At 43.3% G+C, this 14,706-nt stretch overlaps 1 pseudogene; it reads right to left on the reverse strand.

Moving 5' to 3' along the window:
* Positions 1–250: 250 nt before the first annotated feature.
* Positions 251–7,931, reverse strand: LOC111546892 (annotated as a pseudogene).
* Between the last annotated feature and the right edge of the window lie 6,775 nt (positions 7,932–14,706).

The raw sequence follows: 14,706 nt of genomic DNA on the forward strand, positions 1-14,706 counted from the left end.
CCTTTAGACTCTCTTGGAACAGGGGAGCTTTTCCACAGCTTGGGCTGAGACCCCGTGCCCTAGAAATGCTGTTCTGACTAGATTGTATGAAGGGAGTGGGTGCAGGAGACAAAATGACTAAAATGAAAATGGGAGCCACTGGTCCCCATCTGCAATTACAGCTCAAGATGCCTACAGATGTGGTCAGTGTGACATGTGCAGGAGGGAGGGGCAGAGCGATGCGATGGGCAGGCAGCCTGCCCGCTGGCCTTTACTTCTTGGCCTTGCCCTGGTCAGCCACAGCTTCCATGGCTTTATGCATGTGGTCTCTTCATTACCCAGGAACTGCAGGCGCTTGATGGGCTTCAAGTTCTTGTCCAATTCATAGATAATGGAAATACCAGTGGGCAGGTTCAGCTCCATGATAGCCTCTTCAGAGAGGCCCTCCAGATGCTTGACAATGCCCTGGGGGCTGTTGGCATGGGCTGCAATTGGTACCTGTTTCCCCTCCTTGATTTGGGGAACTATTTCTTCATTCCAAAAGCGCAGAGCCCTGGCAATAGTGTCCTTCAGACTTTCACAGGAGGGTAGTGGATCTTCAGTGAGGTCTGCAAACCTGTGATTCTTACTGATGTTGTAGAAAGGATGGTTGGGCTCCATCAGAGGTGGTGGGACATCATAGGAGTGCCTCCAGATCTTCATCTGGGCGTCACCATACTTTGCAGCAGTTTCTGCTTTATTGAGATCGGTCAGACACCCATAGTGCCGCTCATTGAGGCACCAATTCTCACTACTGGCAGCCACGTCTGATCAATGACATCTAGCACTGTCCAGAGGGTCTGGGTCACTCTCTTCTGCACTGAGATGAAGCAGATGTCAAACTCAGCCGGCTTCTCACAGCGCCTGCCTGTTGCACTTCACTTCCTCATGGCCCGCTGGGCTCAGGTCAGTGTTGTACCAGCCGCTGAAGTGGTTTTCCAGATTCCATACGCTCTCGTGTGCTGGATCAGCACCAATTTGTAGGCAGCCTTGGCGGCGGGCTGGGGATGCGACACTGACGGGGGTTCGCAGATTCTGGAGGCACATTTGTCTTTTTAAATGTTTTGATTAATTTTAGTCTTTCTCCCTTTTCTTTCCACTCTTCTTTTCACTCTTTGTCCCTTTCTTCTTTTATCTCTTCCTTAGTCATTGCATATTCTCTGCTACCCTTACTGTGGTGTGCAAGGGACCCTCATAGATGTCATTTCACAAGGGACCCTCATAGATGTCATTTCATTACCACAGAGAATGTGCAGAGAAAAGGTTTTGGAGCTTTGTCTTGGATGAAATGTAACTATTTGTGATTCATAGCTGACTTAGTACTGCACATGAAATTCTACTATTGCGGTGAACCCAATTTTGGTGCTACCGAATAATGAGGAGCCTAGATGATTGAAAATGGCAAGCTCATTAGGTTGTAGCCTAACAAATGTGTGGTGGTACATGTCTGTGAATGTGTGGGTGTTTTAGTGCCTGTTGGTGAGTAACCATGCTACTTTTGGCAGTAGAAATGTGAGCAAAATCAAGTAGTACTGATTTAGCCAATTTTCTCTTCTCTTCCTCCATAAGGGAATGGAAATGTACTACTCAGTAGATCAGTTCTTTCTCAGGCTGGTAACATTACAGAATCCCTGCTGAAATGCAAGCTGGGCTGGTGGAAATCAGATTTCCACATCCTTTTATAAGCTTTGTTTGTCAAGGTAAATCCCATACATTGTAAAAGCATGACTTCCTAGGGCTAGATGGGAAAATAAGAAGCGTTGAACCTATCACCAGAATCAGTTGTACAAATGTCTTCATTTCCTTGGATAGGAAATGAAGGATAGGACCTTCCTCATATAGGAAGATCTGTCTCCTCTTTTCTGCTAGTCTTTCATGTTCTAATCAAGAGTATGAATCTGCAGGTCAGTGGCTGAGTAGCTTGGGCTGAGCACAGAATAGTGTTTTTGTAGTTCTCACCAGCCTTGTTTATGCTTAGATTAGGCTCATTGGTAGCTCAGACCTCGTAGCCCTACTGATATTTAGCAGAGTCCTGCATATATTCTTCTGTAATGTAAGACTAGTGTTTCAAAAACTGAGAGTTGGCCCTGTCTCTACAAATTTAAAAAAATTATTACTTAAAAAATTATACATAGATGTATGCCTGCTCACCAGCCAGGCATGGTGGTGCAGTTGTGGCTTGTGGTGCACAAGTTGGCTTGTGGTCCCAGCAACTTTGGAGGCTGAATCTCTCACCTAAGTCTGAAAAATTGAGGCTGCAGTGAGCCATGATCATGCCACTGCACTCCTGCCTGGGCAGCAGAGCAATACCCTGTCTCGAAAACAAAGAAACAAAAAAAGCAACAGAGTTGAGAGGAGAGTGAGTCTTTGAGCCTCCTTGTCATCTTTCCTCAAAATGCTTTTAGTTGGCTGGGCACAGTGGCTCATGCCTATAATCCCAGCACTTTGGGAGGCCAAGGCGGGCAGATCACCTGAGGTAAGGAGTTCGAGACTAGCCTGGCCAACATGGTGAAACCCTGTCTCTACTAAAAATACAAAAAAATTAGCCGGGTGTGGTGGCAGGCGCCTGTAATCCCAGCTACTTGGGAGGCTGAGGCAGGAGAATCGCTTGAACCCAGGAGGCGGAGGTTGCAGTGAGCCGAGATTGCACCACTGTACTCCAGTCTAGGGTAGAAGAGCGAGACTTCGTCTCAAAAAAAAAAAAAAAAATTGCTTTTAGTTGCTCTATTCTTATTCCTCCCTTCAAGCATCTGATCGTCTTATAGTCAGTAACTTACCAGCTCTCCTTATGAGTTAGCCAATGTAGTAAATCTAGGATTTACTAGGCTCAGGGTGGGGAGATTTGGAGGCATCTAGACCATCAGTTCTTGAACATGCTCACTTAATTGGGTCAAAAGACCCCCAAGATGTACCTACCTGAAATTCACTTCTGGTGGGGGAATAATTTGGTGAAATAAAAAATGAAAGAGGAACAAAATAACAACCCAAAATGGCAACATCATAGCGTGTTTAATGAACAAAATGATTAAAAATAGGAAAACAAGCCTGGCATGCTGGCAAGTGCCTATAGTCCAAGCTACTTGGGAGGCTGAGATGGAGGATCACTTGAGCCCAGTAGTTCAAGGGTACAGTGAGCTATGATTTCACCACTGCACTCCAGCCTGGGTGACAGAGCAAGACCCAATCTCTAAAAAATATAAAAATTTAAAAAATTAAAAAATAGAAAAACATTACACTTCAACATACTAAAAAAAAAAAATCCTTGAATATCGTGGGAATTGCAGCAACCTGTGTTTTCATATGTGCAGCAAGAAATTTGCCTCATTGCCAAACTTTCTGTGAAGAGCAAAGTTTTCAATAATTGGCACTACTGCGCTTTTTTTGTGAATATAAAATTTTAATTACCATTAATAATGAATAAAGGAAGCTATTAAGGACTTAGTCATATGTAAAAACGAAAGTCCTTGGGCTGGCATTTGCTGCTGTAAGAATTAAAGAACTTGGATTTTAAAATCTCTTCTTGGTTCATCCAAAAGACTAATGGGCCATACTGTGCTTGGAGGCACTATGGCCTAGATGGCTATGGCAGTCTTGTTTTGGGGCCTTCTCTGCTCTTCTGTTGTCTCTCTCTCTCTTTTTTTTTTTTTTTTTTTGAGATGGAGTCTTGCTCTGTCACCCAGGCTGGAGTGCAGTGGCGCAATCTTGGCTTACTGCAACCTCCATTTCCTGTGTTCAGGATTCTCCTGCCTCAGCCTCCCAAGTAGCCGGGATTACAGGTGTCTGCCACCACACCTGGCTAATTTTTTTGTATTTTTAGTAGAGACGGGGTTTCACCATGTTGGCCAGGCTGGTTTTAAACTCCTGGCCTCAAGTGATCCATCTTCCTCGGCCTCCCAAAGTGCTAGGATTACAAGCATGAGCCACCGCACCTGGCCTCTTTTTTTTTTTTTTTTTTTCTTTTTTTGAGATGGGGTCTTGCTCTGTCACCCAGGCTGGAGTGCAGTGGCACGTTTATGACTCACTGTAGCCTTGACTTCCTGGTGGGCTCAAGCAATTCCGTCACCTCAGCCTCCAGAGTAGCTGGGACTACTGCCCCTGGCTATTTATTGTTATTTTTATTTTTGCAGGGTCAGGTGTCTCCCTATTTTGTCCAGGCTTGTCTCAAACTCCTGGCCTCAAGCAATCTTCCTGCCTGGGCCTCCTGAATTGCAGGGATTACATGCATGAGCCATCATGCCTGGCCTGCTTTTCTGTTCTTGAACCTGCAACTGTTCTCCAAGTCTTTGAGTCACAATCTGGCTTGTACATTAAAAGATCATTCTACTGGTAGAAGTATTGGATAAGACCTTTCTGGGAGAGTATTTGGCAACAGGTTTAGAGTCAAATATGTATCCTCATTGGCTTGGCAATTTCAGTCCTAAATAAAAAATTATGAATATGCACAAAGATGTATATACTTTTTTTTTTTTTTTTTTTTGAGATGGAGTCTCGCTCTGTCACCAGGCTGGAGTGCAGTGGTGCGATCTCAGCTCACTGCAACCTCTGCCTCCCAGGTTCAAGCGATTCTCCTGCCTCAGCCTCCTGAGTAGCTGGGACTACAGGCACGTGCCACCACACCTGGCTAACATTTGTATATTTAGTAGAGACAGGGTTTTTCACCATTTTGGCCAGGATGGTCTCGATCTCCTGACCTCATGATCCATCTGTCTAGGCCTCCCAAAGTGCTGGGATTACAGGCATGAACCACCACACCTGGCCAATTTATTTTTAATATTAGGAAATATAGAAAGGTAGTAGGGGATTGGTTAAACAAATGATGCTATTTCCATTGGATAAAATCCCGTTTCTTCTCTTTCTTTCTTTCTTTCTTTCTTTCTTTCTTTCTTTCTTTCTTTCTTTCTTTCTTTCTTTCTTTCTTTCTTTCTTTCTTTCTTTCTTTCTTTCTTTCTTTCTTTCTTTCCCTCCCTGCCTCCCTCCCTTCTTTCTTTCTTCCTTTCTTCCTCCCTTCCTCCCTTCCTCCCTTCCTCTCTTCCTCCCTTTCTCCCTTTCTCCCTTTCTCTCTTTCTTTCTTTCCTCTTTGTTTTTGAGAGAGAGTCTCACTCTTTTACCTAGGCTGGAGTGTAGTGGTGTGATCTCGGCTCACTGCAACCTCCGCCTCCTGGGTTCAAGCAATTCTCCTGCCTCAGCCTCCTGAGTAACTGGGGAGTACAGGCACCTGCCATCACGCCTGACTAGTTTTTGTATTGTTTTTATTTTTGTTTATTTTATTTATTTTTTTTCTTTGAGAAGGAGTCTCACTCTGTTGCCCAGGCTAGAGTCCGGTGGCATAATCTCAGCTCATTGCAACCTCTGCCTCCCGGGTTCAAGCAATTCCCCTGCCTCAGCCTCCTGAGTATCTGGAATTACAGGCACCCACCACAACGCCCGGCTAATTTTTGTATTTTTAGTAGAGATGGGTTTTTACCATGTTGACCAGGCTGGTCTTGAACTCCTGACCTCAGGTGATCTGCCCGCCTCGGCCTCCCAAAGTTCTGGGATTACGAGGCGTGAGTCACCGTGCCCAGCCAATTTTCGTATTTTTAGTAGAGATCGGCTTTCACCATGTTGGCCAGGCTGGTCTCCAACTCCTGACCTCAGGTGATCTGCCCATCTTGGCCTCCCAAAGTGCTGGGATTACAGGTGTAAGCCACTGTGCCAGGCTGTTTTCATTATAAAGATGATAATGAGACTTACTGATACAGAAAAATTGTTCCCAAGACTAATTTTTAATTGTAATTTTTAAAAGTAGGGCAGGCTGTATGTGGTGGCTCATGCCTGTAATCCCAGAACTTTAGGCAGATTAGAAGTTTGAGGCCAGCCTAGGCAATGAGACAAAATTTTTTGTCCCTACAAAAAATACAAAAAGTAGCTGGGCATGGTACTGTGCACCTGTAGTCTTAGCTCCTCAGGAGGCTGAGGTCAGAGGATGGCTTGAGACTGGGAGGTCAAGGCTGCAGTGAGCCATTATTATGTCTCCACACTCTAGCCTGGGCAGCAGAGAAAGACCCTGTCTCAAAAAATAAAAAAAAAAAAAGTAGAGCATCTAACAGTATGCATAGTATAACCTTTTGTATATAAAGATGTATGCCTATTCATAGAAAATGGCTAGAAGTATATATAATACAATGCTACTAGTAATTGTCTTTTTGTACTATTAAGGATTTTTCTGAAATGTCTACAATAAACATATATGACTTCTGTAAAAAAGAAAAAGTATTTACAAATACTTGAAACAGGAAAGATTACTTTGGCAGCATTTATAAGAATGAATGAGAGAGACTGGATGAGAGATTGTTGTAGTGGTTCAGGAAAATGGCAATGTAAGTAAGAACCAAGGTCATGGTGTGGATGGAGAAGGAAAAGCTGACTTAAGACATATTCAACAGTCCTGTGAGAACTGTAAACACATACCACACCTTCAAGTCAGTAATAAAATTGGTCTTTCAAAAGAGCCAGCATGATTTTTCCATATCCTTAAAGTATCTTCAGATATGTATTTGAAGAAACTCAGGGTTTTGGCTTTCTAGCTTGTTTAGCTACATTAATGGACATACAGTTGAGCAAAAAGGAGAATATGAGAGAAGGATCAGACTGTGGAAGAAGATAAAAAATTCAATTTTGCATGTGTGCAGTTTGAAGGGCTTGTGGGAGATGTACTAAGAGCTGAGTAGAGGATGCCGGGGCACAAGGAGTCCACTGAGAAGACCGAAGAGGTGTAGTGTGCCCAAACAGCCCAGAATGGGCTAGTCTGGGTTGAAAGCCTGGCAAGAATGACCAGTTGGACAAGTTCGAGGTTGCTTTCATTTCAGCTTGCTATGAAACCTGCAAGTAATCGGCACAACAGGCACAGGAAATGAGAATAATAAAAGCGAATGAGTACACTCTGGAGGTTCTTCTGCCTCCTCATGGAGTGGTAACCAAAGTTCAAGGGTCAATGCAGCCTTTCTCAAGTCTGATCTTCAATTCACTGTTTTTCAGGTGGGGAGAGCCCTCAAGAGTCTAAGTTAAGGCACTGAAGGCCACTTTATTCCTTGCTGTGCCATAGGCACATGTTCCTGTGTTTTCTTTTCTTACTGCCTCTTCACCGGCATCAGGGCCTCCTATGGTATACCAAGATGGTCAGAGAGACCAGAGGAAGAAGTCAAAGGAAGAGAGAATATCAGGGAAGAAATTGTCAACAATAGCAGCTGCCAGAGAAGTCAAGAAATACAAGTACTGAAAAGCTCCTGTGACATTTGGCAAGGTACAGGCTATTTGCAGCCATATGTGTAGAGTACCACCAAGCTCAGATTCCCATGAAAGTCATTTTCATTCTCATGAAATAAAATCAAAGTGATTTTTTGCTTTTCTTTTCTTTTCTTTTTTTTTTTTTTTTGAGATGGAGTCTCGCTTTGTCTCTCAGGCTAGAGTAAAATGGCACAATCTCAGCTCACTGCAACCTCTACCTCCCGGGTTCAAGCGATTCTTCTGCCTCAGCCTCCTGATTAGCTGGGACTACAGGCATGCGCCACTATGCCCAGGTAATTTTTGTATTTTTAGTAGAGATGGGCTTTTGCCATGTTGGCCAGACTGGTCTCCAACTCCTGACCTCTGGTGATTCGCCCGCCTCGGCCTCCTGAAGTGCTGGGATTACAGGTGTGAGCCATCACCCCTGGCCTGATTTTTAGCTTTCCTATTTGACTTTTAATTGAAACTTCAGGAAAAATTACTGTTGTCAGCAAAGTGTTAGTAAAGCGCGTATCTAGATTCTCTAGCAGTTTGGGATAAGATGATTCTACGAGTTGGTGATCTGTAGAGTGTTAGGAGAATGCCGGTAGCACAAATGTCTCTTGGCCTTACCCACTGGTGAAGACAAATGTGACATTTACAGCCATGCTTCAATCCATGTCTACCAGAAAGCCTAGTCAGTATAGAAATCAGTGGTCCAGGCCTGGCGCAGTGGCTCACACCTGTAATCTCAACACTTTGGGAGGCTGAGGTGGGTGGATTGCTTGAGGTCAGGAGTTCATGACCAGCCTGGCCAACATGGTGAAACTCCATCTCTATAACACAAACAAACAAATAAACAAACAAACGTAGCAATCGGTGGCCCAAGTTGTTGACCAAGTTGTCTACCAGCCTCCTTTGGGTGCTGACCTGCACCCTTCTCAGGTAGGGACCACAGCATAGCCTGTGTTGCTGCTTACCTCTTCTCCCAGCACTTTCCCCCCAGAATAGCAATCTCCAGTATCCTTCCACAGCTGTAAGCAGCTGGAAAACATTTTCCTTCTCCTGGGTATTTATTTCAGGGGAGGCTACTATAGCTGAGCTCTTGAGCCCTAGGGACACATTCTCTTCTTCATGCTTTAAGCTCCTCTTTCCCAGAGCAAAGGAGCACTTGAGTGTGCAGGATAGGGAAGAAAATCCTACTGAATTGGGGGGTAATCAGGCAACTGTTCTGGGAACCTTCAGTGTCCACATTTTGCTGCTCTCTCTAGCCCACTGCTATGGACTGAATTTTGTTTCCCTCCCCTCCTCAAATTCATATGCTGAAGCCCTAACCTGCTATGTGACTGTATCTGGAGCAAGGGTGTTTAGGAAGTAATTAGGGTTATATGAGGTATTAAGGGTGGTGTCCTAATCACACAGGACTCTGGTTTTATAAGAAGAGGAAGATTCCCATTCTCTCTCTCTGTCTCAATCTGCTATGTGAGCACACTTTCTGCAAGCCAGGAAGAAGGCCCTCACCAAAACCCAACCGTACTGGCTCCCTGATCTTGGACTTCCAGCCTCTGGAATTGTGAGAAAATAAATTTCTGTTGCTTAAGCTACTTAGTCTATGGCATTTCGTTATAGCAGCCAGGATGTCAGACTCCTTCATTCATGGTGATTTTCTTTTAGTGGACCTGTTGTCTCTTCTAATAGTCCAGGATAGGCTTTTTTTAAAAGGAATTGCCAGTCCATCATACAGGGTTGTATATCTCAATTGTGGGCAGAGTCCAACATCTCTTCCACAGGGCTCTTGTGTACATCAAGAAATGGGACTGGGTACTTTTGTACCCAGTTCCACAGGGCTCTTGTGTACATCAAGAAATGGGACTGGGTACCCATTGTTTCTAGATCTTCCCAGCAAGTGAAAAAACTACTGGATGTTGGTTTTCCTAGGGCATATTATGGATTTCTGGGATGACTCAGGTCTATCAGGGTCATCTCTGACTCATGGAATCCTCAGTTACCCTTCTGTAGCTGAACAAGAGAAACACATTAAAGGAGGGCATGTGAGTCTCTAGCACAATTATAATTACTGGGGTTTATAAAGCCAGGTGAATGTCAGAGTTAATAATGCTTAGACTTTTCTGGAAGGGATGAGGCAGCTCCATTTAATAGTCTATTGGACCAGCTTCATTTGGGGCCTTAAACCAAAGTAATACAAATATCTGTATCTTTTTACATCTGTCACTGTTTATTATTTGGTTTTCCATCTGGCCTGCTCTGAAGCAGGAGGGGAAGAGAGCACAGAGGGATATCATGAGCTCTTTGGAGGAATAGTGCCAGATATTAAATCTATAAACAAAATAGATTGAACTGGAAAGAATGAGTCAGAGACAAAGGAAGCAGTAAAACCAGTGAATATCACCCAAGAAAATATCACCTGAAAGTGCTGGCAGAATCTTCCTGGTGTATTTGTGATTGTCCCTGTGGTGGATACCTTTAAATCCGATCAGCACAATTTGGTGCCTGAACTGCTTGTGTTTCACTGCTCTCTGTTGGGGTCCCTTTTCACTGTTTCCTCCTGTCTAGCCCTTATATCCATTTCTATAATGCAAGCTGATGACCCATGGTGAGATTTTTCTTTCCTCTGGTGATAAAGATCCTGTTACTCCAGGTTCCTGTTTCAGCAGAGAATGAAGAGAGTTATGCCAATTGATTGAGACCAAGCTGGAGTGAAATAAGGATTTTACCTGAGGGTCCATTAGTCTTCCTGCATCATGCCCCAGAAAGTCCTGAAAACTGGGAGTTATCCAAGTGCCTTGCCTTCTTGGGGTTAGCTTGTTTAGAGGTTGCAAACTGGCAGCCCCTAGGTTAGATGTATTTTATTTGGCCCACCCAGGGTTTGAAATTAGTTGTCAACATTTAAATATAGGGATATTTCCTGCTTCTCTTTTAAAAACTGGGAGAACACTTAATCTGCATCCGCTTCTGGAAACAATCAGCCGATGCTAACTGGGTCTCTACCCTTTAATGAAGTCATGAGCTCTCCATATCACTTTGCCACAGTCACATATCACATTGCCACTGCTGCACATGTTTATGTTGGCCACCATAGGCACTTGATTTTGTGTCCTCTGATCTATAGGAAAGAAAGGAACTAGTGTTTATTGAGTGCCTTTTATGAACGAACCACTGGATGTTGTAATTTGCATACATTACTTCATTTGATTTTTTAAAAAACCCAGTAAGATTTAATCTCCCTGCCTTTAGGGACCATGCTTGTTTCTTTTGCCACTGTGAGAGTGCCTAAGACTTGGTATAGTCGTAAGTGGGAGCTGAAAAGTATTTGCTGAATGAATGCGTGCATGAATGCATAAACAAATGAATAAAGTATTTTTATCGTATTTTTGTAGGTGAGAAAACCAAGGCCCAGGGCAGTTAAGTAACCTGTTCAGAATCATATGGCCCATAGGGCTGACAGTTAGGATTCAAATGTGGTACTGTGCAACTCCAGAGGTCCAGTGTGGAGGAGAAGGGGAAAGACTGTGGGTCATTTCAGGGCTAAGTACACAGAAGACTCTTTGTAAGTCCTTGCAGAATTGATTGACAGTGTGCAAACATATTTTCATAAGTACAAGCTTCCAGAAGAATGCATGTTTTTTAGCTTATGAAATTTGTCTAAAACCTACTGTGTATGGATACCTTCAGCTTTGGGATTATATAATATTGAGACTCTGCAGTAGAGGGTACGTGCCAATGGTTTGGCATGTAATAAGGAGAGCAGAATATTTCTGTCTATAGTTGACTTGTGTTCCGTAAATGTGGTAACATTCCAAAGTTAATTTTCCTTGTATATCTAAGGAACTCCTTCCAGGGCTTATTTTTGTAAACTCCCTGCTGATGGTGCATGGTTACCAATATAGAGCGCAGAGCTGCATTCAGGAATGACTATAATTAAAAGTGCGTCTTTGTGGGAACCGGAGGCTGATTGAGGAAGCATGCCCCTGAAAATGAAGCCACTTGCGAAGAGAAGGGATTGGTCTGGCTGAAGGAAATGGGGAGGAGAGTAAGAATTTAATCTTATGACTTAGTTTCCATCCCAGTGCTGGTGATTTCCAAATTGGTCTATAATTTTGATGTCTTTCATACAAGCCTCATAATTCCAAAAATGACTAGGTATTTCTTACAGACCTCTTTCTACCATGATTCTAAAGCCAACCTATCAATAACTGAACACATCACATTTTGCCCCTGAATCAGCCTTTCCTTCGGTGGCTATTTAGTCTTTCACCTACCAATCTCCAAACTTTGGAGTTTTCTACTACTATTTTTTATTTAGAATCTAAATATGCACACACTTTTCCATAAAATGGATCATCATCTTCCTTTTCTGCCCCATTCCCACCCAAGTGCAAGCCTCTATCACTTCAGACCTAGATTGCTAAAGTAGCTTCCTAGCGGGGCTCTCAGCTTCTAGGCTGTTTCCGCTTTAATATCACTGCACACTACTTCAAATTTATCTTACTCAAATCCTGTTTTCATGTCCCTTTCCACATTCCAAATCCATATTATCTTCTAGCGGCTTAGAGTAGCTTTTCCCAAAGTATGTTATGTGAAACTTTAATTCCATGGTAGATTAATAGGTGTTAAGTAAAAACTGACATTGTGATCAAATGCCAGAATTGACAAAGTTATAAACCATTTCTTTCCTGCAGGATGATTCATAACTTTGAAGTATTCATATGTCTTAGTATGCAGTATTTTCCAAGACATGAATTTTCACAGAGCCTGTTTTGGTGGAGTATTTAATTGGCCTAGGTCTTCATAAACTACATTTTGTGTCTTAGTCTATTTTGGGTTGCTATAACCACAAACTGGGTAACTTGTAAATAATTGAAATTTATTTGAGTCATGGTTCTTGAGGCTGGAAAGTCTAAGAGCGTGGCACTGGCATCTGGTGAGGGCCTTCCTGTTGCATTATCCCATGGCAGAAGGGGGAATGGTAAGCAAGCATGCAAGACACAGAGAGAAAATTAGGCCAAACTTATCCTTTTTATCAGGAACCCAATCCAGTAATAACAGTATTAATGTATTCATGAGGGATTCTTTAATCACCTGTTTAGCATCCTACATCTTAATCTCATCAAATAAAGACAGCATACCAAGATGCAAATGCCTGGTTGAAATGGATCAAATATTCCATCTGCACGTTAAAAGCAGTTGTTATGCTTGTGCACATGGCAGGCCAGAGGCCCAGATTGTCCCCTTTCCACTAAGGAGGTCCTCCAATCGACGAGGCGTGGGCTGCATGGTAGCTCTTTTCCAGGATTCTACAGCCTGGAATAATAAGTCATGCCAAGCTCTCTCTGCTATATCCCAAAGTCTGGCACCCTGTAGGTCAGCCCCAGAGGGCCATCCAGCCTCCATCTCCCAACACGAAATTCACTTTGTGTCTCTCACGACAGGGAGGAAACTTAGCATTCCTTGGAGACCTGAAGGGATGCGATGAGCTTAAGAATTTTCAAGAGCTTGTCAATCAGTCAGCCCTTGTTCATCCCCAAGTGGATGTGTGGTGGTATTGTGGTGGACCTTTACTGGGCACTCTGCTGAATAACTGGAGTGGCACTTGTGCTTTAGTCCATTTGGCTATCCCTTTCACCCTGGCATTTCATCAACCAGAGGAAAAAAAAAAAATAAGACATCGTAAAGCGAGAGAAGCTCCTTAAAGGTCTTTCAACTCTCATTTAGATGCAATTGGAGCCCTGCAAGGAATACCAGATCAATTTAAAGATTGAAATCAAATAGTTACAGGATTTAAATCCATATTTTGGTGGGTGACAGTTAATAAAAATGTAGATTAGATAAACCACATCTATTACAACCAACAGCAACGAGCTTTTCATGAGTTAAAAGAAAAACTCATGTCGGCCCCAGCCCTGAAGCTACCTGACCTGACAAAACTCTTTACACTCTATGTGTCAGAAAGAGAAAAAAATGGCAGTTGGAGTTTTAACCCAGACTGTAGGGCTGTGGCCAAGGCCAGTGGCCTATCTCTCAAAACAACTAGATGGGGTTCCAAAGGCTGGTCCCCATGTCTAAGGGCCCTAGCAGCAACGGCCCTGTTAGCACAAGAAGCAGATAAACTAACCCTTAGGCAAAACCTGAATATAAAGGTCCCCCATGCTGTGGTAACTTTAATGACTACCAAAAGACATCATTGATTAACAAATGCTAGACTAACCAAGTACCAAAGCTTGCTATGTGAAAATCTCCACATATCCATTGAAGTTTGCAATGCCCTAAACCCCACCACCTTGCTCCTGGTATCAAAGAGCCCAGTTGAACATAACTCTGTAGAGGTGTTGGACTCAGTTTATTCTAGCAGGCCCAGCCTCCTAGACCATCCTTAAACATCAGTAGACTGTGAGCGGTATGTGGATGGGAGCAGCTTTGCCAACCCCTGCAAAGTGACTCTGAAGAAGACGACAAGCCCTAGTCACACCCGGAAGCTGACTGGTCCACGCACGGCTGAAACATGAGGAAACTCATTGCGGGACTCATTTTCCTTGAAATTTGGATTTGTACAGTAAGGACTTCAACTAACGTTCCTCAGTCTAAGGACTGTTCCCAGTGTATACATCAAGTCACTGAAGTAGGACAAAAGATTGCTACAGTCCTATTATTTTATGGTTATTATAAGTGTACCAGGACTCTGAAAGAAACTTGTTTGTGTAATGCTATTCTATCCAAGGTGTGTAGCCCAGTCTCTAAATGTTATGTGTGTGGAAGAACTGTAATAGGAGATCAGTGGCCATAAGAAGCCTGAGAATTAGTGCCTACAGACCCAGTTCCTGATGAATTCCTGACCCTAAAGAATCACCCTGATCATTTCTAGGTTCTAAAAGTCTCAATTATTGGCCAATATTATATTCTGGAATAGTTTAAACATTATCTGTGTAAAAGGAAAGAATTCACTCATTCTGTAGGATGACTTAGTTGGCTAGGGCAAAAACGGTATAATGGTACTACAAAAACAGTTACATGGTGGAGTTCGAACCATACAGATACAAATCCATTCAGTAAATTTCCAAAGTTGCAGACTGTTTGGGCCCACCCAGAATCCCACCCGGACTGGATGGCCCCCACTGGGCTATACTGGATATGTAGACATAGAGCCTATGCTAAGCTGCCTGACCAGTGGACAGGTAGTTGTGTTATTTGCACTATTAAACTGTCTGTCTTCCTACTGCCCATAAAAACAGGCGAACTCCTGGGCTTCCCTGTCTGTGCTTCCCGTGAAAAGCAAAATGTAGCCATAGGTAATTAAAAAGATGATGAATGGCCTCCTAAAAAAATCATACAATATTATAGGCCTGCCACTTAGGCACAGGATGGCTCATGGGAATACTGGACCCCCATTTACATGCTCAACTGAATCACACGGTTGCAAGCTGTTTT

The sequence above is a fragment of the Piliocolobus tephrosceles genome, chromosome 2 (assembly GCF_002776525.5).
Source record: "Piliocolobus tephrosceles isolate RC106 chromosome 2, ASM277652v3, whole genome shotgun sequence".
Lineage (NCBI taxonomy): Eukaryota > Metazoa > Chordata > Mammalia > Primates > Cercopithecidae > Piliocolobus > Piliocolobus tephrosceles.